Source organism: Crocodylus porosus, unplaced genomic scaffold, assembly GCF_001723895.1.
Source record: "Crocodylus porosus isolate Cpor-Errol unplaced genomic scaffold, CroPor_comp1, whole genome shotgun sequence".
In the NCBI taxonomy this organism is placed as follows: domain Eukaryota; kingdom Metazoa; phylum Chordata; order Crocodylia; family Crocodylidae; genus Crocodylus; species Crocodylus porosus.
Genome location: NW_017728886.1, coordinates 92,827,923 through 92,849,701, shown reverse-complemented (window position 1 = coordinate 92,849,701; position 21,779 = coordinate 92,827,923). Strand labels below are relative to the sequence as shown.

General features: G+C 40.0%; 1 protein-coding gene and 1 long non-coding RNA gene across 2 annotated transcripts in view; one reads left to right on the top strand and one right to left on the bottom strand.

The window, feature by feature from the left end:
- The window catches only part of EGFR (epidermal growth factor receptor), a 222,289-nt gene that overhangs the window by 87,951 nt on the left and 112,559 nt on the right, over nucleotides 1–21,779 (top strand). The window lies entirely within an intron of this gene.
- The window catches only part of LOC109312935, a 54,788-nt gene continuing 49,838 nt past the window's right edge, over nucleotides 16,830–21,779 (bottom strand). The window contains exons 3-4 of the long non-coding RNA XR_002101935.1: nucleotides 18,897–18,983; nucleotides 16,830–17,399 (exon numbers count right to left, since the gene is read on the bottom strand). This is a non-coding gene — a long non-coding RNA (uncharacterized LOC109312935). The remainder of the gene's footprint in view (nucleotides 17,400–18,896; nucleotides 18,984–21,779) is intronic.

The window sequence follows — 21,779 nt, the reverse complement described above, 5'->3', positions numbered from 1 at the left end:
GCCTCCATACTTAGTTAGCACTCATCCTCTGTTTCCTTTCCTTCTGGCAGGAACAAGTGCTGTCTGTTTTTCTAGGCCATTCAGGAAGTCCTACAGTGTAATAATGGCCCCGTTATCTAATGGTCAGAGTTTATTTAGGCTTTAACGGCTTCCGCTGCCCACTTGAAACAACAGCAATGGAAAAGAAAAGTTGCTGTTGTTACTGCTGTTGTCTACTTTTGATTTGACAGTGAAGTGAGAAAGAAAGCTGTGCTGCCTGCATGTAATTTCCATTGCACTCACATATTTTCATCTGGAAATGAAAAAAATGAAAACCCACGTAATAAAACATTCTGCTTGGCTACTTACAAGATCATATGTACTGTCTAGATCATTCATGTGATGATTGCAAAGGAGTTATTTAACATCTTAAGTATGGTAGTAGCTGTGGGGACTGGGCATGGGAAGGGTGGCCAGCAAGTAGCGAACTAGAGTAGGAGCTGGAAAGCACAGACATTTGAGGGGGTGGCAGGCAGTGGGGTCAGGTAATGGGCAAATGGTGGAGGGAAAGTGTGGGGTAGGGGAAAGGGGCAGAGGCTGATAGACTCTCCCACACCCCTGTCCCCTGCTGTTGCTTGCCTTCCTGCTACTGCTTTCCCCATTGGAGCAGTAGGGAGGATGAATTTAAGATGACCCTCAGAGAGTTGAATTCTAGATATGGACAACTGCAACGTGTATATACTTTCCATGTCTAGAATCTAATTACTGAGGGGTCGTCTTGGAGTTGGGTAAATACGGTATTTATCTAGCATCAAATATGCACATGATACTTTGTGAGCAAATAGTAGTACAAAGTACTTGACCTTAGAGTCTTGTAATCTATGGTTTAATCTAAACACAGTATCCTGTAGCCAATATGTATCAAAGCACAGAAATGAAAAAGAGGCTTTTCTCAATATTCAAGGAAGAGTTGCTTGTTGGCTTTCTTCTTGGTAAAATGTCATCCAAATAAAATATCCATTTAAACCAGCAAACAGTAAAATAACCCTGCTGACTAAGTTTTTGAATCGACATCCTGCCTGGCCCAACAGTAGCAATGGTGGTGGAGGCAGCCCTAACCTCAGCCCTGGGGTGCTGGTACAGAGCAGGGCAGTGGGCAGGGAAGCAGCTGCAGCAACTACCCTAAACCCAGGCCAGGGCTGCAGTCAGAGCCCCCACAGCTGCCTACTCCCCCTGCCCCTGCTTCCATATTGCTTTGTACTGAAATCCAAGATGATGGAGCCCCCGCTCCCTACCATACTGAATGGGGGAGACCTTGTCTTAGATGCAGATAAATGCAGTAATAGTATATAGCAAATTTTATAGCAGTGTAACTGTGTTGTTGCGCTGATGCTGAATGCACTGATTATTTTATAGTTACGCACTTTCCTAATTGCAGTTTTCAAGGAATTATAGCTGCATCTTAACTTTCACAACTTCTCTGTTAAATTCATGTATGCGTGGGCGAACTTGAGAGACCGTATTTCAGTAGCACATCAGAGTGGAAGGCAGTAGTAGAATGCAACCCAGGTGCCGTGACCCCCATTTCTTTATTGTAATTACAGACTACACAAATAGACTAGCCCCTGAACATTGAAGGGTATTAGGTAGAAGTTTAAAAAGTGATGAAGTCCCAATTTCAAGAGGGTTTTAGATGCTGTGGAGCTGGTTACATGGAAAGTCAGGGGACTCGCTTGGCTTTGAAAATTCTACCTATGCCCCTTTCATATAGTCTCAAAAAGCACAGAGAAGGATCTTTGCCAGTATCTGATTCTAGTTATTTCACTTATTAGGATACCATGTTTTCTGCAAAACGTGGAAGGAACTAATGATAGATCTCTTCTTCCCAATAACAGGTCTTGTATGACTAAATTCTCATTTTGCTATGCTGATTTAAAAAAAAACAAAAAACACCTTACACTGCTGCATCCTAACAATATGGATGCTAACAGGTGTGTGGGAGGGCGGGGTAGGAAACATGCTTTACCAGAAGCAGCATCACGTTAAGCTGTACGCAGCTCTGCAGTGTCTGTATCGATCGGGCACTTCAGCTGGACTTTTTGGTGCTTCTGTCTAAAGTTGATTCAATCAGCTATTAGATAAAAGCACCAAAACCCCACTAAAGCACCCGATCTACACAGACATTGGGAAAGCTGGGTCCAACTAACATGATGCCTCTTCTGGGCATGAGCTGGGCTCGGCACAGGAGCATGCTGAGTTTAAAATAAAGCACCACCTCCTACATCTGCAAGCAGCCTATATGTATCAGGAAAACCTGTGGACACTGAAACTGCATGTGAATAATTTCACTGTAATTTCAAAATCAGTTGCCCAGCATTTGCACTTTAAGCTCCCTGAATATTATTTTGTTAATTAATAGTGCAGTCCAGTGAAATGCCTTTGCCTATATCATGCCTAACCCCAAATCCACATTTTCCCGTGGTTACAATGAAACACCACTATATATAGACATGCATATATTAGTGGTGTTTCATTTAACTCATGGAAAATGTGCATTTGGATTACTTTTCATTTAACTCATGGAAAATGGGAGAAACTCATAACCAGGGATCCTGGTTAAGTTTTTCAGGCCTTTACTGGTGGAGAAATGATACCTCTGCTACATATGTTTATTATGAAAGCTTTACAAATGTGCAGTGGAGACTGCAGACTGATTTCATACTATGATCAGTAAGGATATTTAAATAACACTGTATACTCTGTTATGGTAATGTAGACACACTGTGGTATCTCCTGATCAGCCTCAAAACTCTTTACAGATTGAAGACATGTGGTGGTGAGGGTTATAAATGGTAGAGCCTCAGGGTAAAGTGCATTTGCCATGTGACTGCCACACCTGCACCCCACCACTAATCCTTTTTGCCGGGACTGTGTCTAGCATTCCAAACCTCTGAGCTTGCAAACAGCTGGTCTTGGTTGTTTGCTCATTATCGCTGTGAGTCGTTTGTATATCACTCAGGGGTCCCATTTAGGAGCCATTAATTCCCATTGTCTTCAGCTTATACCAGTGTATTAGGAAAAAACAGCCACTGTCGCAGAACACTTTTATAACCTAGTAGTACCACAGCAAACGAGGGATGTATGGGCCACTGTTTGAACTATGAGGAGCAGAAACAGGTTCTGTTCCGTTTCCTTTGGTACAGAATTGCAGTAAAACTCTAGAAGTCTTTTCCTCTTCTTCCCTTATTGGGCATTGACAGTGAGCTCTAAAATAGAAAATGCTGGGGGTTTATTTAATAGAAAAACCACTTCAGAGGTTGTGAAACTTGTCAAGGTTAGAGTCCAAGGATGGTTATGGGTTGGTATGACAGATTTGGAGATAGTTATGTGGAAACCAATGATTGTAATACTTTTCACACTTTTCTCTGGAAAATGCATTATCTATATTCAAAACCTGGGGCATAGTATAAAGACTTTACTGGCATTTATTTGGGATGGTCTGTATTTGTGGCTTTGCCATTCTTAAGTAATGCAGTTCCTTTAGAATGCATGCCAATAAAATATTTGTACTGCACGGTCACATATTCTGTCTACATACAAGTACACATTACTCGCCTGCCATTAGAATACATGCTGAAAAATGCTGTTGCATCTGGGGGAAATCACAGCCACCCTTCTACTAGTGCTACTATATAACAGATTTTTTTGGAAAGCCAAGGAAAAAGAGTAAGATATCCACTGTATGTCACTATTCAGACTAGTGGGTAGAAGACAGCGTTTATGATTTGGGGCAACGGTGTCTTCAACGATCTTAAAACTGGTTCATGTCTCCTGAACTCACATTTGGGATAAGCATTCAGAAATTGTCTTTTTTTTTTTACTTTTAGCCCCTTTCATTTTTCACATATAACATGTGACTGAAGGGCCCTTACAGTCAAATGGGTGTGTTCCATTCTTTTTTTTAAATGTGAATTATAATAGATAAACTTGGTGGTTCATGCGGTTGCATACTGTTAATTCTCAAGTAATTAATCTAGGTATACTGACCCTTTAACTTTTTTTTTACTGACATTTTTATCAAGAATAATTAATCTTCCTCCATGTACATTAAAAGTAAAAGGGAGTGGTTCCCTTCATGTACTTCCCTGTTCCTTATTATAGAAGTTTACTCAGAAGACTTCCTTCTTGAAAACTCTTTTCAGGGAGATCTGTTTTCTAACCAGTTTTGGGGAAACATGTTTTTAAAAATATGTTTGGTGTGCTGCTGATTACAGGAATTCATACTGAACATCTGTTTAGTCCTAAGAGGGTTGCAGGTCTCTGAGTGAACCTGAGGGATGGAAGAAAACAGCCTTCTTGCATGTTTAAGCTGTAAGAAACTGTTTGTGAACAAATTCTTTGCATGGCAGAATTTGTATGTGTGGCAGCAAAAATTAATACCTTTGGTGGAAAGCACAATATATCATTTCACAAGAAGGGCTGATAAGATCTTTAAAACAGGTTTTTGCAGAGACCAAGAGTTTGGAACTGATATTATTGTCCAAGTAGGTCATCCAGTTCAGCTGTCAAATATCTGTTGAGACTATCACATATAAATTTGTGTATGAGGCCATACACCTATTTTATATAATATATAAGATGTGTATTTTATACAACCATATATTTTACTTATACACACACACACACACATATATTATTGTATATAATATGTGGTATATAATATATTGTGTATATATTACAATAAAGATATAATATTTCTAAAGTAGATGTGGTCTCAAAGTAAATGAGACTACAAGCAATGGCTTGGAACTTTCAGCTCTGTACCAGTCATTTTCCTCCAATGAGTGTCAGTTAAACATGACAAGCTCTTACTGGTCTTATTGGATACGCTAGCTTTCATTATAGTTTTCACTGAGAATGGTGATAAAATGAAGCATGAGCATATATTGGGATTGAGCAGATCAAATTTATAAATGGCATATTTATTAGGGCTGTGCGAAGCTTCAGTCACCAATTTGGCTGAATCTCCAAATCTTAATCAAATTAGGAGACCCTCTTAATTGATTTGGAAAGATTCGATGATTCAAACATAGATGCAGCCTCAAGGTACCAGGCAGCCTGTGAATGCTGAGATGTTGGGGCAGATGGAGCATCCCACAGGAGCACAGGAGTGGTCCCCAGTGTGCTTGGCAGCAGACCTGGAAGTGGGCCAGAAGCACTTACAGTCCAATTCTGGGTCTGGCAGGGAGTGCGTGGGACCCTCCCCCCCTGCCCAGCCAGCCCCCCCTCCATTACCTGGCTTGGCAACTGGTGCCTTCTGGGTCTTGGGAGGCACCAGGGGTCCCCCTGTGGCTGATCACTGAGCCTGGGGGAGTCTCCCATGTGCTCCACGGCAGACCTGGAAGTGGATCAGAGGTAGTGCTGGTCCGCTTCCAGGTTCATTGCTGAGCATGTGGGTCATTTCCCCCCCCCCCCCCGCCATGCTGCTGTGGGATGGTCTATCTGCCCCAGCACCACAGTATTCACAAGTCGTGCCTGATACCTCAAGGTATGTAGAAAAGGCATTTAAAGCTGTGTCTAAGGCCAAATTGCTGATTTTTCCGAATCGGCATCAAATCTTCAGATTCGGATTCAGCTGAATCGAATCAGTACAGTGATCCGAACCAACAAATCAAATCTCTGTCCCTGATTCAGGCTGAATCCTAATCAAATATGGCCCATTTCATACACTGCTAATATTTATGAGGTAGTATGAGGGCCACAAAGTCTGAATAAATCTAGGTGATGATCTGTGAAAACTACTTAATTTCTGTCTTAGCCTTCCCGTCTGTAAAATTAGCGATACGTTTGGGTGGTATGACAGTTGACTAATTTTGTTTTGCCTTGAGTTTTTGGTCAATGTCAGAGTGCTTTTGAATATTAAGAATATAATTCTTGCAATCATGACTACATGTAGAATACCAGCCTGTTTTTCTTTAGACTATTCTGTTATTTTCTTTAGAGATCCCACTGTCAAATCCTTCCCCCCTGAAAAAAACAGCCTAGTCATTTGATAAACCTTCATGTGCATGCGTATGAAGGGCAGTAGTTACATGATTTTTATCAATCAAAAGATTTAAATGTTATCATCTATTAAATGCTTTGTCTTTTAACTTAACAAGAAAGAACATACTGTCCCATAATGCTTGCAGAGGCACCACACATTGAACAACTTTACACATTACAAGGGGAAACATAATTCTTGAGGGTATATCCCACAGGATGACATCTGGTGATAACATTTATTCATTTGGAACCTTTCTCTGTACAAGCTAAAGTTTCCATCAACTAAAAATATTGGTAGAGTATCAAACTAAACACCCACTTAGGGCCATAATTCATTCATCCTCTTGTACAATGCATCACTGTAACTGAGATGCCTCCTGTAAAAGACAGGCTTCAGCATTCAGGAAAGGTTCTCATTATTTTCACTGAAACAGATGTCATGACAAGATACTAGAAAGTCATACATTTTTTTTCTTCATTTACAGTGATATTAACCAGTGCTGTCTTGAAGCTATGAATTCTCAACCCAATGTTGAAAAAACATATTTTTTTCAGATGAATTAAAGCTTTAAATTTAGCCCGTGCCAAACAACACCTAATCACTTCTGTCTGCTAAAAAGTCTGGTGTATAACCAAGTTAATTTTCTATGCTACAGTGAGCTTTCAGAGATATCTAGCATAACGTTTCCAAGGTAGATGTGCAAAATTGTATGCTCCTTAATACAGTATTTGCCCTGTGGTTTTACTTCATAGCCGACTAAGTAGGAAAAGCATTGACAAATGTTTACTTATTACTGCACATCTGTTCAGTGCGTTTATGAAAATCTGTTTATGTGGGGGTTTTTTAAGTATTTTTATGCAAATGGCAAGCAAAAGTAAGTTATCAGAATTAAACCTTTAATATGTCACTCCTCAGTGACATACGTGCTAGCACAGGAACATTGAATCTTATGCTTGCTAGTTAAATACTTTTGTTTAACTCCATGAGCCAAATAGTGTTGGAACAGAGAATAGTTCCACTACTGAGCCAATATAAGTGAGTGAAGAAACTGGCTTCATATAGTCAAGCAACTTACCAGATATTTTCCTTTTGGAGTTTAGTCTCATCCTCCATAGCTCATATAAATGAGGGCAAAAATGAGTCATTAATGTCTGCCCCTGCAGGGTACTGAGTACTCTCAACTTTGTTTGACTTCCAGAGGAATTGAAGTCTCATGTTCAAGGATGTGATTTTGTTTCCATGCGTGTCTAACTTCACTTGACCATTGAAATCAAGGTGATCTCTCATGGGTAGAGTGATGTCAAGAAATGTTTTCTAGATTAAGGACTATAATAATGTATAGTCAGTGGAGTGAATAATAGTAGTAGTAATAATAATAATAATAATAATAATAAAAAAACAACAACCTCAGCCAGAAGTCCACCTGAGCTGAATAGCTCATCAGGCAAGCATAGCTAGGGCATGCCAGTTATTCTATTCAACAGTATGGAAAGGAGTAGTTGGGTTAGCATAATTTCTGGTTGCTTTTGCCTCACTCGCCGGAATGGTCAGGTACTTATTGTACACTGGGTCTATCAGAGGTAGCTTTCAACACCGGTCTATAGCAAGACTTGAACTCTGGTTTGTGGACCTGTTCTCAGCACATCCAATCAGCAAAGGGAGTAGTTCCCAGCAGACGATCATAATTATTCAATCAGTTTCCCTTTTATTTCCGAAACCTTTTCTTTTTTGTACCTATTTATTGTGTAAATTACCTGTGTAATTCAATTTTAAAATAGCTTTTTTACAGCTACCATATTTACTGACCTATGAGGGGTGGGAGTTCTCCCACAGTCAGCGTGAGGGGAAAAGCCTTTCATCTTTACATTCTCATACAAGGAAAACCTTATTAAATACAGTGTCTATCATTAAACTGCTGCCAAAAGCAATACATGCTCATTAATGGGAACTAGCTATGAAGTTAATGAAAAGCAGTCTACACTGAGCGTGACTATATTACAAACACACGGTCCATGTCGGGCAAAGATACTGATGGGAACCTTCCATGCAGAGTGTGAGTGTGAGTGTGTGTGGATAGCCATTAAGGGGGGGGGAGAAACACCCCGGGTTCCAAGCACACAGTGGGCAGCCCTCATGCACAGATCCAGGGGCCATGTGTCCCCCCCCATACCTCCCCCAGGGAGTTGCACAGTAATGGGAGCCATTTCCCATTCCCATGCCCCTTAGATGAGCTCTGGCTCTGTCCCGCATCCTGCCCCAGCTGGGTTACACCTGCCCCAGCTCCAGCTCCACTCCTTTCCTCACTGAGGAGGCCTCAATCTGCCTCCTCATGCCTCTTTCCTCCCCCTACCAACTTACCAGCTGGATGCTGCTCTCCATACTGCTGAGCTGTATTCCTGGCCATGTGTGTGCTGCTGCTGCACACATGCATGTGGCTGATAATGTCACTGATAAATGCCACATCAGCCCAAAAAAAGCCGATTCCCCATAATGTCAATTTTTTTTTATTGGTGCTCATATGATATGGAACAATGTATTGGTGCACCTCTAAAAATGAAATGTGAAATTTGTATTGGTGTATAGAGGAGCTGCATTTAAAGGAATACCAGTAAACAGAATTGGGTAGTAGTACACCAGACATTTCTCCTTAACGTGAACGTCGTGCGTCTCCTGAGGCTGGGTGGGGCACAGCAACCATCTACAAGTGGTGGTGACAGTGTCGGCAGCAGTGAGTGGGGAGCTCTTGCAGGTGCCACCAACGGTGTTGGTGGGGAGTGGAGAGCAGTGACTGCTGGCAGCATCAGCAGCAGTCAACCTCAGGGGGTGCACTGCCAATCTCGGGGTGCATGTGCACCCGTGGACACCCCCTGTGCATTGCCAGTGGTCCTTAGCTAGCTATGTATTGCATCCTACTTAACAGACAGGTTAGAATACACTTCTTGCCCTCCTCCTCATTGGTTGTTTCAAACTTTTTTGTGTTCTTGTCCTTTCTTTCCCTTTTGTTTATATTTCCTCCCGCTCTTGATTTTACATCCTATCTTTGTTCTTGGTTAATAGGGAGGGGAAACACTGGGACACTACTAGGTAACTAAAAAGAAAATAAAATGCATTTATGTAGTTGTATATTTTTACCTTCTTGTAGCTATACTGTTTATTTACATTCCATGTCATCATTCATCATACTCCTACAACATATATCTTGAAGTATATTATTATGTTTAGTAATTTTTTTAATGTCTTGCAGGAGCACCCATAGGATTCCCCCTCATCTCCTTATGGTATTGAAAGGTCTACAAATTGAGGTTGTTTGATTCCTACTCTCCTTGGGGAGCCAGGAGTTAGGGGAAACACAGTCCAAGTCCCATGACTAGAATGAAACAATATCAGTGAAGATTTTTCTCCTCTGTGCAGGGTATTCCTGCCTCAAGTGAAAAGAACTGAGACTTTAGAATCAAAGTAAAGCAAGCTCCAGCTTTAACATGATTTAATTTACATTACTTTTAATAACATTGAAAAAAGTTTCGGTTATGGCTGAGCTGTAAGGGAAAATACTTTTTGCATGGCAGAATGCCTTTGCACAAGCCTATATTTTGTAGAGTAGATGCACAACATTGGAATAACCTTGTATACTGTTGTATGGAAAAGTTGTAGTTACTTCATTCAGTAATTTCCATGACTGTCTTTTGGTGCAAGGAAAGCATCAAGGACAGACAGTTGCTTTAAAGAATATATTTTATTCCTATGATGTTAACTTTGTTAAAACATGTTTATTACACTGCTGTAATTCAGTTAGCTAAGTGTATAAAGAAAATGATGGCCTTGACAACCTGGTACAACTCTTAATGTTGTTTGGTTTGCTTTGGGGGGGGGGGGTTGTCTGTTTGTTTTTTATTCTTGCTCATGTTCTTACTATAGAATAGGCAGATGAACTGCATATTTTCAGAAATTTAGAGCCACAAGTAACCATGACATCTGCCAGTATAATGCAGGCTATATAACTTTCACTAATGTGGGTTGGATCCTTTTGCAGAATTCAAAATCTGGCTGCAGATGTGTACATAAATAAAATATGCACACACATAAGTTTGCTTCAATTTCCATCGCTATGCTTGCACTTCTAGGAAGATTGCAGCCCAATTGACAATAGCTCCAGTTTTCAAATCTCAGTGGCCAAGCACTTTGGGGATGTAAGAGGGGTTGTTCTAGAGATGTGCAGAGTATCCTCAATACTCAGTGGTGAGCACCTACAATTTAAGTTGGACATACAAAAATTGAGGCTGGTTTTAATTTGATAGTGATGGCTTTTGAATTGTGCTGCCTGATGGCAGGGAAGGAAGAAGAAGGAACCTATAGCCAAGGATGCCGTAGCAGAGTTATAGTCTTCAGAAAAGTACCATAGACCTTTAACTAATTTTGTTTAATGTACATCTTTAATGTCCTTTCAGAAAAGTTCCCTAGAATCTTTCAGACAGAACATCTGACTGTGTAAAAAGAAAATGTCCTGATGGATTGTTGTTCTTTTTTATTTTTAAGAAGCTACTTTAGGATTTGCCAATTCAAAAACGTTTGTTTTTTTTTAAAATAACAATCAAAACTAGGACCAGCCAAATTCATAAATGTGGTATAGAATCTTCCTTAATAAAGGTTATTGTTCAAATACCATGTCTTTGATATATTGGGAATCTAAAATTCAGCAAGATAATTCATAAGCAAATAGCCAGCTCTTTTTCATATTTATCCAGTGGCTTTGATTTTCTTTAGCCTTTTAGCGTGTTTGCATTTTCAGAGGACGGTTCAAAGAACAGTCAATATTTATTCTAGTGTGACTGATAAATAAATGGGTGATTCAGGGAATCTTAGTCAGAGCACCCTTGTCATGGTCATCGCTGACGTCTGAAGCCAAGAAGTTCATTGCTACTTGGGCTTTGGCACACATCTGCAATGAAAACCCTAAACAAGAACACTGAGAGTCCCAAAAACTCAGCTTCTACACTCAGAAGACATTCTGTTTATTACAGAAACAGAGTGGGGAAATGATCAGTCAAATGTTAGAGGAAGTTTGATTGTAAATTACAATTTAATGTTCTATCCTTTAATTTAGAAGTGTCAAACATAAGGCTTCAGGCCAAAACTGGTCTGCAGAGCTGATCCGTTCAGCCTAGCAGATCACTAGTGGGCCAAGGAGTTTGATAGTATGACCAGCACTAGTACGGCCTGCCACACAATTCAGGGCTCTAAGGAACTGGTGGTAACGGGAGCAGGCGAGAGCTGTGCCCATGCAGCCTTCACTTGCCATGACACTGCTTGTACTGCCTCTAGCACAATAAGAGGCCAACTGGCCTGTGGCTGCTTGTCTCACTTCTGCCATGGCAGCAGCCATCATGGTGACAGTGGCTCCAGTAACCCAAACCTGTGGGGAACCCAACAATCCTGATCAGACCCAGGACACAAAGTGAGTTTCACATTCCTGCTATAATTCATTGGAGCTAATACTGTTTACAAATGTATCCATTTGTTGGGGCTCAAGTTCCTTAAGACACTTAAATATTTTGGGAAATCCTGCCTTAAAGTCGCCTCCCTAATGTTTGCATTTATTCCAGAAAGGCATATTACAATAGGATGCTAGTCTAAGGATCTTGCGTTTAGCACACTCCTGAATGAAAAAAAAGCACATACATGTTTGAGACGTATCAACCAGATCCTCAGCGGGTTTAAACTGACCTTGTTTCTTCACCACAGTTTTACTAACTTGCTTCTCCTCCTCTTCTCTCTTACATTTGGCAAGTTATTACAACATATTTTGCCAAATTTTCTGCCATTACACTGGAACTTGCCTTTAATGGAGCAGCACGGACTTTTTAAACATTAACTTGAGAATCTGGTGCTTACAACAAAAAGGAGGGTACCAAAAAGCCTTCTGGTTACATGATTTGCCCAAGAAGTGGGAAACTTGGGTTCAATTCCCTCTTCCACCTAGGGAGTGAAGTGGTCAAACCTACATCTCTCACCATGATGGAGAGTATGTTGGGTGGGGTATTGTCCACCATTTCCAATGAAACTGCTCCACTCAGCTGCAAAGAATTCAGGTTGTATATAGCCAGAAAGCACAAAAGCAAGTGAGAGAAAAACATGCCTCTAGTCTAGTGGTAATGACACTCCCACTGGGGAGGAGATCGTGGGCTCTGGTTTCTATTCTCAAGGCTGATTCTGCATTGGAGGTTAGATGAACACCTTGCTGGGGTCGTTTGACCCCAGTACTCTTTCCTGCCGTGGCAGGGGGTCGGACTAGGTGATCTACTCAGGTCCTTTCCGACCCTAGAAACTATGAAACTATGAAAAAGATGCTGTTAATTGGAATGGCCTCAATAGCAGAGTTAAGGATTTGTGTGTGTGTGTGAGTGTGTGTGTGTGCGCGCGCATGTACGTGTGTACCAGATAGGAAAACATCAGATACTCACTTTTTCTAACAATATTTATGGTCTTTAGTTTGACAGAAAAAAAAAACCGGACTCCTTATACTATTAAGTACTGGCACTATTATTTAGCTTCTAAACACCATCTCAACTTGTAGGGAAATAGTCTCATAAAAATGTAGTCTTACTGTGTTTATGCTGATGGGTAGATGGGACAACTTGCACCTGATTGTTTATAAACACTGTGTTGAAACATGAATAATATAAACTTCTCCAAAAGCTTCCCCTACATCAGCTTTTAACCACACAAAAAATGATTGACAGGAAAAATAATTCTATTAGTAGGAACAAAAGATTACTTTAATTACTTTTGCCTTTCTTCTCCCCATCCCACTTATTATTGTAACTTACTTCTGATAAATACAAGCCTCAGGATTGAAACATGGGAAAATATTTGATGAAAACTCTACACGACGGCTGAAATCTGTTATTTTTTTTAACATCCAACTCAAGACATAGATTTTAAAACTATTTGACAAAGATGCTTGCATATGTGGCATAAATATAATGGCTCTTCCATTCTCCAGCCCATATGCCATTTATTTTGAGAGAGTGGGTTTATTTTCATGATTTGTTCCTCTGATGTTTTACCGAGTCTTCTTTACTGGCATATACCTGGCAGCAGTGGTACAGAAGAAGTTTTACCTCACAATTGCAACAGATTGCTTACTGCTGCAGGGAACTTTTGCTCTCAGGAAAGCTGTGATTAGACACAGCACCTGCTGAGAGGGAAAAATAAAACCTGAACATTACCCTGTCTTACCCATCTCTCTTTATGCTTGAACATTGAGTAAAGACCCACTTTAGAGGATATGGTGGAAAATTTCCAGGACTGTTCCTTAGCAAATTCCTGTTTTTTATTTAAATGAAGCTAATAATAATATATGTAAAACTCTCCTTTGACTGCTTCACGTTAAAAGTTCCCGTATGATGTAGCTGGTGGATTAATATTGTTCTCTGGACCAAATTGAACATTTCCCTGCATTCTAATTAAAGTGCATTCTTTTCTGCTTCATGTGTTAAGTCCTAGGAATGACTCTAGTACTATATTTGGATAAAACTAATGAGCACAGAAACATTCCTGGAAAATTGCTCGTTATCAGTCAAATGTCACCTGACTTAATTTATTTGGTGAAGCATTTTCATAAGGGTAATGAATACACTAGTTCTCAAAGATTTGTTTGGTAGTGGCTTCAGAAAGAAGAGCACTTTTGCAATTGGTGCAATTGTGGTTGTGAATATATCCTGCTACTGCTCATGTTCCAGGAAATTTGGGGTCACCGATTAATTTTGGAGTCAATATATGGATCTGTTTATTGCCCTAGCTCAGAACAGTAGCAGTTCAGGTAAGTTGCACAGCACAGTCTCTGTGTCATTTTCCTTCACACGTGCTGGATACATCCGTCAGTGGTATCAGTCTGATTTTCGTGCGAGGAGTCTGTTTTTGCTCCACATCCAGACATTACTGGTTTGTTTGCAGAGGAGGTGTTCACGGAGCAGACTCATACTTAGTAAACAGCAACTAAGCAGTCACTCTGCTGTCACTACTGATGCTTTTTAGGGCCCTGTCTATTCAGTAAACTTACTACGCCTAGTACTGGTATCCTTAAGTGTGTCTTATTAGTCTAAGAGGGCTGCCTCACACCAGAAACAGTGCAGCTGTAATGAGTACTTCCGAGTAAACGTGCCAGTTTGCTCTTCTCCAAGGTAAGCTGATACTGTGCAGATGTGGCTGTGCACCATCCAGTCTGCCTGGAGCAGTATGGTATACTTGAGGGAGCCCCTGACTGAAACAGCAACTTTTACTGGGTAGATCTGGCCCATGGGTGAAACGTAGCCCACACAGAGACCCTGCAAAGCCATAGGTACTGTTTACTTTGTACCTGCATCCTCAGAATAAGTGGGAGTTGAGTGGTCCATAAGCCTTATGCTGTGCTAGAATGAATTCTGCCCTCTGATTGGAGTTTGATACGTGGTTCCTGTTAATTTTTTATACCAACTGTCCATGTCCTACTCTCAGACTCTCCGTCTGCTCCCTTTGTGGTAGAGAGAATTTACCATTCAGTTCATTCACGATCTGTTCTTCTCCGTTTTAGTGCTTTTCTCTGGAAATATTTGGCTAATTGGGATGTCTCAGTTCCAAGTGGCTAAAACTTCATGCTGTTGCTGTCCTTACTCCTCCCAACATAGTAGAATGATGGCAAGGAAAACTAATCCCTCCAAACTGGAAGCTAAAAGGTTTCAGCAGAATTAGGAAGAGTGAAATGAAAGGATTCATTCTGTTCAGCTTCCTTGAACTATACAAATGCATTTACTTTGCTTGGCATCCAAGACATCACACGCTGCCTCTGTGCTTTGAGAAACATCTCTTCACCACTGTTGACGGAAGCACTCTCTACATTTGTTTCCTCTGCATTGTTTTAGTTTGGTGACAATGGGCAGCAGAAAACTGTACCTTGATTTCCTGGAGCAGGCAGTTGCAGAACCATCTGGTTTACTGCCACACAGTCTTGGGGAGGAAGAGATTGAGGGGGCATTGTGTGTGTCACTTTTCCCCAGGTTTTTTCCCTCCAAGCACTTGTAACAACTTTGCCCTTTGCCACTTGAATTCACCCGGCCTTGTCTGGTCTTAATTTACACTGTTGATGTCCTGATTATTCAGCAGCTGGTTATTCCACAACACAGTTATTTCAAAAGTATCCAAACTATGGCTGTAGCCACCATAGCAGGGAGAAAAAGTAGAATTCTTTTTCTACGTTCTCCAAATATTTGTGGGGAGACGCTCCAGCTGTAAGAAAAGGGCTGTTTATTGATGCATGTCAGATTTTGAGCCAAATACCCACTAAACTGAAAACTGAACAAGGGCAGTGAGAGGGAAAATAAAGATTTAATAGAAAATACAAAATGCCTAGCCAAATCCAATATTGCTTTTTAAAAATATGCATACTTTGCAAGGATAAGTAATTGGAGCAATCTCTTGCCAAAATTTTGGCATATGCTTTGTAGGCCCTGTGTCAAAATATGTAAATTGTAAACATATCATTGGGTAAGACCTATCCATTACCAAATCTCTGAAAGATGTAGAGCCATCCAAGTGCAAACATATTGCTCGCCAGTCAGTGTTAGACTGCTGTTGAAGAATTATTTTGTGTTCATCAGGCTTAGCATATTTTCAAGGTGTTAAATTTAGAAAATATCAGAGTATAAATGACATAGTTAACTTCTGTATCTGCTTGTTGTCAGGACAGAATTACCTCTATTGTTCTTTGATGTTCAAGGGCCTGGAGAGTATGGCAGCACTTTTGTTTTGGGGCTACTCTAAGAATTGCCCTTGCTAACGTGAGCCACATAACCCATCTCTCCCCATCTAGATTATTTCCTGCTCTGCCTGTGTGACAGCATAGTGAGAAAGAGACCACTGAACTAATTTGCTTTCATTATAGGCAGCAGAGCAGGCAGCGGGTGCAAAAAGCCCACTGCAAAACCTTCTGTGCTTCTTTTTTGCTTAGCTTGCATACACACTGAGCAAACTGTAGAGAATGGGGATGGGTGGGAGAAGATGGTTGGCCTTTGGTTTTGATATTCAGCAGATACTTAGACTGCTGTAAGTGGAGAGTTTAGGGAGGTTTTTATGTCAATGTGCGGGGCCAGTGTTAGAGCATCAGGCCTGGAAGCGGATAGCATGAATGTATACATGAATACTAACTGCGTCTTGGGACGAGTCTTCATGTCCTGCACGGAACTGATAACTTTTAGTACTTGTCCAATATGTAATCCCACCAGTTTTGCTTCTGGAAGGTCAGGCTTATTTGAAAAGTCAATATGAAGTAGAAATACTAGTTAATAACAGTGTAATATTTGACTAAGGAAAGGTTGGTATTGAGAGTCATGCCCTAATCCAGGAAAACATTTAAGCATGTGTTTAATTTTAAACATTTCAGTCTTTTCATGAGATGTTATTCTGTGTGCTTACCATGCATGCTTAAACACTTATTCTTAGATATCAAGATGATACGGGTCATACAGTCATTATTATTGATAAAAGAGTGAGCTAATGTGTCAACTAGCTATGTTTACAAGACTTATTTTCAAATGTGGCTTGATAAAGATTGAGCTTGGTTTTAACCCTTTTTTTTGCCGTGATCAAACCATCATGTTTTTTGGCAAAGACTTGTGTGAGACAGTTGTATGGATGGCTGTTTGGGTAGTCAGCTGAATGGTAAAGGCAGCTGAGTAAAACACTTTCTTGTCCCTATCATCTTTCATGCATTTTGTAAAGCAAAATCTTGCAAGGTAGTTTTATAGCAGAAAACCTGCTGATTTAAGAACAGTCACTGCCTAAACTCCCTGCTTGCTTTTCCTTTTGGTGAATGCAATTAAGCAAGGACTCTCCCAAACAGCAGACCTCTCACAGAACAGTAGCTTTCTTGCCTGAAAATCCCGAGATCAGTCTAGCCAGGCAGGTTTCTTTTTAAAACTGAAAATCACATTTTGATCACTTTAAGAACTTGCTATAGATAGCAGATTATGTTTGTAAATCATGAGATCATAGTCATGGGACTGTCCAATCACAGCTGTTGCTTCCCCGCACTGACTATGGGATTATGCAGATGTTTTTAGCCAACAGTTGTATCAGTGACATCTTGTAAACACAATCGCAGTTAATTTTTCTTCTGTCCAGAAAAAGCCATGTGTTTTCCTGGTGTATGTAAAAGTCTGAGATGCCTGCAAGTATCTTTAGTTCTCAAAATGGTTGGGTTTAATGAGCTCTGTAAAGCAGCCTTCAGGAGGAAGCATGATGCAAGTTAAGCAGTCAGGAGGCTTGGGATCTAATTCTTCTGTATCTTGATTTTATAATGTGGGGCAGATTACTGGATCTTGCTATGCATCAGATTCAGTCCCTGTAAAATAAGAATGATAGGCTCGTATTCATTAACTCTTGAAACATTCATTTTAGAGCTTTGGGAGGAAAAGTAGTCTTATGCATCATTTAAAATATTTTTACTATTAAACTTTGATCACTGTTTGAATGTATTAGACCTTTTGAAATAGCATGAGATACTTGTCTCTAGAGATGTAAGATGAAAAATGCTATCGACTGTATTCATACAAAATTTTATAACCACCACTTAGCTCTTCAAGTGTTTTGTTTCTTTTGCTCTCTATTTGTAATTCAGTATAACCACTTCATAAACAACTCCATATACCCACAGCCCTGGGTTTAGTGATTTATGAGGAAATTAGTGCAGGATACTTATTTCTGAGGTTCAGTATGTTGGTGATTCACTTCAGTTCTCTTGCTGTCAACTACCTGGCTCATAAGCAAAGTTACCATGAGTTCCTTTACTATGACAGTCAGGCTCAGTGGTAATATATATTCGGGGCTAGATGCTCAGCTAGTGACAATTGTTGTAACTCCATTGTCATTAGGCCTGATCCAGCACCACTGAAGTGCATAAGAACTATATCATGGGTAGAGGGGTCAAGGCCCTGCTTCAGATCTGGCTGTCCAATGTGCATGTTGAAACTGCTTTACACTGGGAATCCTTGATGTTAATGCTATCCATTTTTATTGGACACAAGGAGACCTGTTGCATTTAATTCCATTTTTTTCCACATATCACAATGCAGAATTCAAGTGCTGTATTGCTCTCTGTGGATCCATTGTACCTTGAGGGAACTTGAGCATTTGCTGTTGCCTGCTGGATGCTAAATTGCAGTTAACTCAAATACATGTGTAGAGTATAATATCCGCTCAGTCTGGTCTGCAAATAACATTAAGAGGGCAGCAGAAGATTGATTTCTAGTATGGCATTTTTAATTGTAGGTCTCATTGTCACAATGATTTTTACAGCCTAGCTGACTTCTTCCATTATCGCTTCAGAACCGCTCACATGTTAGGAAAGTAAGTAATAAAAGGAACTCCAAGCTGTTTCATACTATACTTCCTTAATATTACATTTTAAATTGTATCTTTTTATTTTTACTGAAATTATACTGTATATGAACAGAAGGGCTGACCAAAAAGATTTCTTTTTGAAAAGAGGTTTTCTGTAGCGAACCCTGTCTTTATTATTTCCTAATTGTAATCGCATCTTTTAGGTCCAGTGCTGCTCCAACTCTGGAGCCCATCTGCCTCTAAATAACAAGGATTTTGTGCCAGATTTTGTCTGAGAGTAAAATTAGGTTCAGTGTACCAAATTTCTCCCTGTAGTCTGCTCAAAGCACCAGTTGCATCACTTTTTGGAGCTTGCCATCATAGGCTTTTAAACCCTCAGCTGATTTCAAAAGAACAATATAACCTTCCCACAGCTGAGAACGTGACCCTTTGTATGCATTAAACATGGGCCAGTTAATTGTTTTTAATTTGTGTAGCCCCCATCCCAGAGTATGGTTACAGAATAGCTGACATGGAAGCCTTCTGTACTTCCTCCCATCATATAATTTTGTTCCTCCTGTTCAGCTCCATCAGTTATAGTTGCCTGCTGTTCATGGAAAGAAGGAAGCTGTCAGCCTTGTATACTGTACCATCATAAGCTTTGGCTACATAATCGATTTTGGTTTTAGTCCATAGAGAGTATAAGCATGAAAAGGCTATCAAATTGAAGAAGCCAAGCATTCTGGCCATGGAGGGGTGGGGGGAAATGGGAGGGACTGTTTTATTAATTGACACTTTCTGTGATTGCCAGAAAGTAACTCTGTACTGCGGGATTTTTATTGTCTAATCTGTGTATTTCATCAAAGTTGCGTGAAACAGATTGTAATTGAATTTTCAATATATGGGGTAGAAGAGAATACCGTGAGCTTCCTCCGGATTTCACAGAGTGAATTGGAAACCAAAATAGTAATGCAAGGATACTTGGGGGTTTTTTTCCTTTCAAAGGAGCAGTCAGCTCTGAAATGCTTTGGAAAAACAAATAAATGCCAGAATTGGGCCAGAGAGAAGCTTTTTAATTTTGCCAGCATCTGGAAGTGTACTGTTTATTGAGAAATGATACCTTTACTGATAGCATGCCATTTTCTTTCCAAATAATCTATTTGAAAAATGTTTAAAAAAAATCTCTCTATTTATGAAGATGAATGAGGAGGAGCGTATCTGTCTTTTTGGTTTACAAGAAAGTATGGTGTCACTGTGACCCCATTTTGAAGTACTATGTCTGAGAGGGTCTATTTTGGGAAAGCTGGTCCTCTGCAGAAACTTCAAGCAGATTTTCCAGTGAGCTACTGTTTGAGCTTAAGTGGTTGACCATTTATTTCATACTCCAGGCAAGCCTGGATGATGTGTTGCAATCCCAAATCAGATTTGACTGTAACATTCTCACTTAATAGTCCCAAGGGTCAAACCCTTGGCAGCTGTAAAGGGAAGATATTCCACTATGGAATTTACTTCTCTGCGTAGCTGAAAAGAAGCCAAGAGTTGTTTGACCCTCAGGGCACATTATAAGGCCTGTCTAATCATATAGGCTTTTGTTGGAAGGATTGGCATGAAGAAACTCAGTTTGGGTATTTTTATTGGGAGAGGTGTTTTTGGACTTTTGAGTTGCTGGTATACTAGTTAGTTTTTTGATGACTGCAAACAGGCATCACAGATAACTATTAACAAAAGCACACATCAGATCAATGGAACAGATTTTTAGGTTGTGGGAGCCACAAGGAGGTATCTGAAATGGGTTATGGGGGTTTTTTTGGATTTTTTTTTGGCTGAATGGGAGAGATGAAACCAGCAATAGCCTTCTCAATGATTTCACCAAAAGTTGCTCTTGGAATAGGGCTTCTGTAGCTTGAAACTGTTTGTCATGCATAACCTTATATCACTGATAGCGTGTCTTCTGTTTATGGATCTCATTGTCTTGGTTCTGGTTTTTATTTGTGTTAGTTTGAGGGCTAACACAAATAAAGACTTGAAGCATAAACACATCTGGCATTGGGTGCGTTGAGAACCTCAAGTCAACCTGTTGCAACAAGTTAGAAAAATCTTCTTTCAATGGTTCTGAACTTGTGCGACACCCGGGGGGTGTTCTTGCATCCAGTTGTGTTTGACTCATTTTACTGGTGTCTTAACAACTTTGGTGTTGGAGAATATATAGCTCTTTGGTTAGATAATGATATTGAAAAAGCATCTTTTTATTGCCAAAATAACAAAAGTTGACATTTCAGTGTAGCGTTTAAGCTCAGGTTTTTTTAATTCAATTTTTTGTAAATTTTGCATACCACTAATCACTTTACAAGCCTATTTCGGCTGCTTGCGTAGCTAGAGAACAATGCAACCCACAAAAATCAATTTTTCCAAGGAAAAAAGAAGGGGAGGAGGTGGTAACTTTTCTGTTTGGTATACTTCTGATATTTTCTTTCAGCAAAGAAATTGCCTGGTGTGTGTGTAGGGACTTTACTGTGCAAAATAAAATTCACAACAGATGAGTGAAAAATGATGTTTTAATGCATTGAGAGGAAAAAGGGATAAAGATATATTTGCATGTCACATTTTCAGATTTTATGCCGTTTCTGTAATAAGGAGAAACTGCAAAATAAACTGTTGCTAATATAGGACTCCAGCACGTGGCTATTGGAAATTACCTAAAACGTTCATTCCTTATTCCACCATCATAGACCCACATCCTTGTTAGCCCCCTGGAAAAACATCTCTTTTGAGTCAAAAGTTCTACGTATACTTATAGGCATGTGACTGAAACTGGATTCTTCAGGAATAGAAAGCATTCTCAGGTTTAATACACATCCCTCTTGATCCATGTCTCCCTTTATTTTGGAGGATGCTGTCTGTTTCAACTGGAACAAAATGGAATCCTGTTAGCATGTTTGATATTTTGGGTTGATCGAAGTGGACCGTGTCTCTGATTTAAAAACAGAAAAAGGAAGCAATAACTAATCATGTAGGGCTTGGCACCTTCATCTATCAGTAATATTTAACTCATGTACAAGCAAAGTTGATAGTCATGTTAGAGACTATGCTTGTATTGAAAATGGTTATACATTAACAATGCGAAAAATGATTGGAGTTTTTAAGATCTAAGCTGGTTTGTGCGTTCTCCATCTGAGTTAGAGAAAAGCTGAATGGTGGATCTGTTGAGCCATTCATAAAAGCTGTAGGTGACTTTTAGGAAGGAGTTTGACCCTTTCTGTCTTTGTACAGTATGTGTTTTAACTAACATCTGGTTCACTGAATCCAAGAGAAGATCTCATTGTTTACACAGAGCAGTTCATGTTGAGAACACGGACACATTAAAAAGTAGCTCTCTTTTTGCTGTGTTGTTCATGGAAAGACT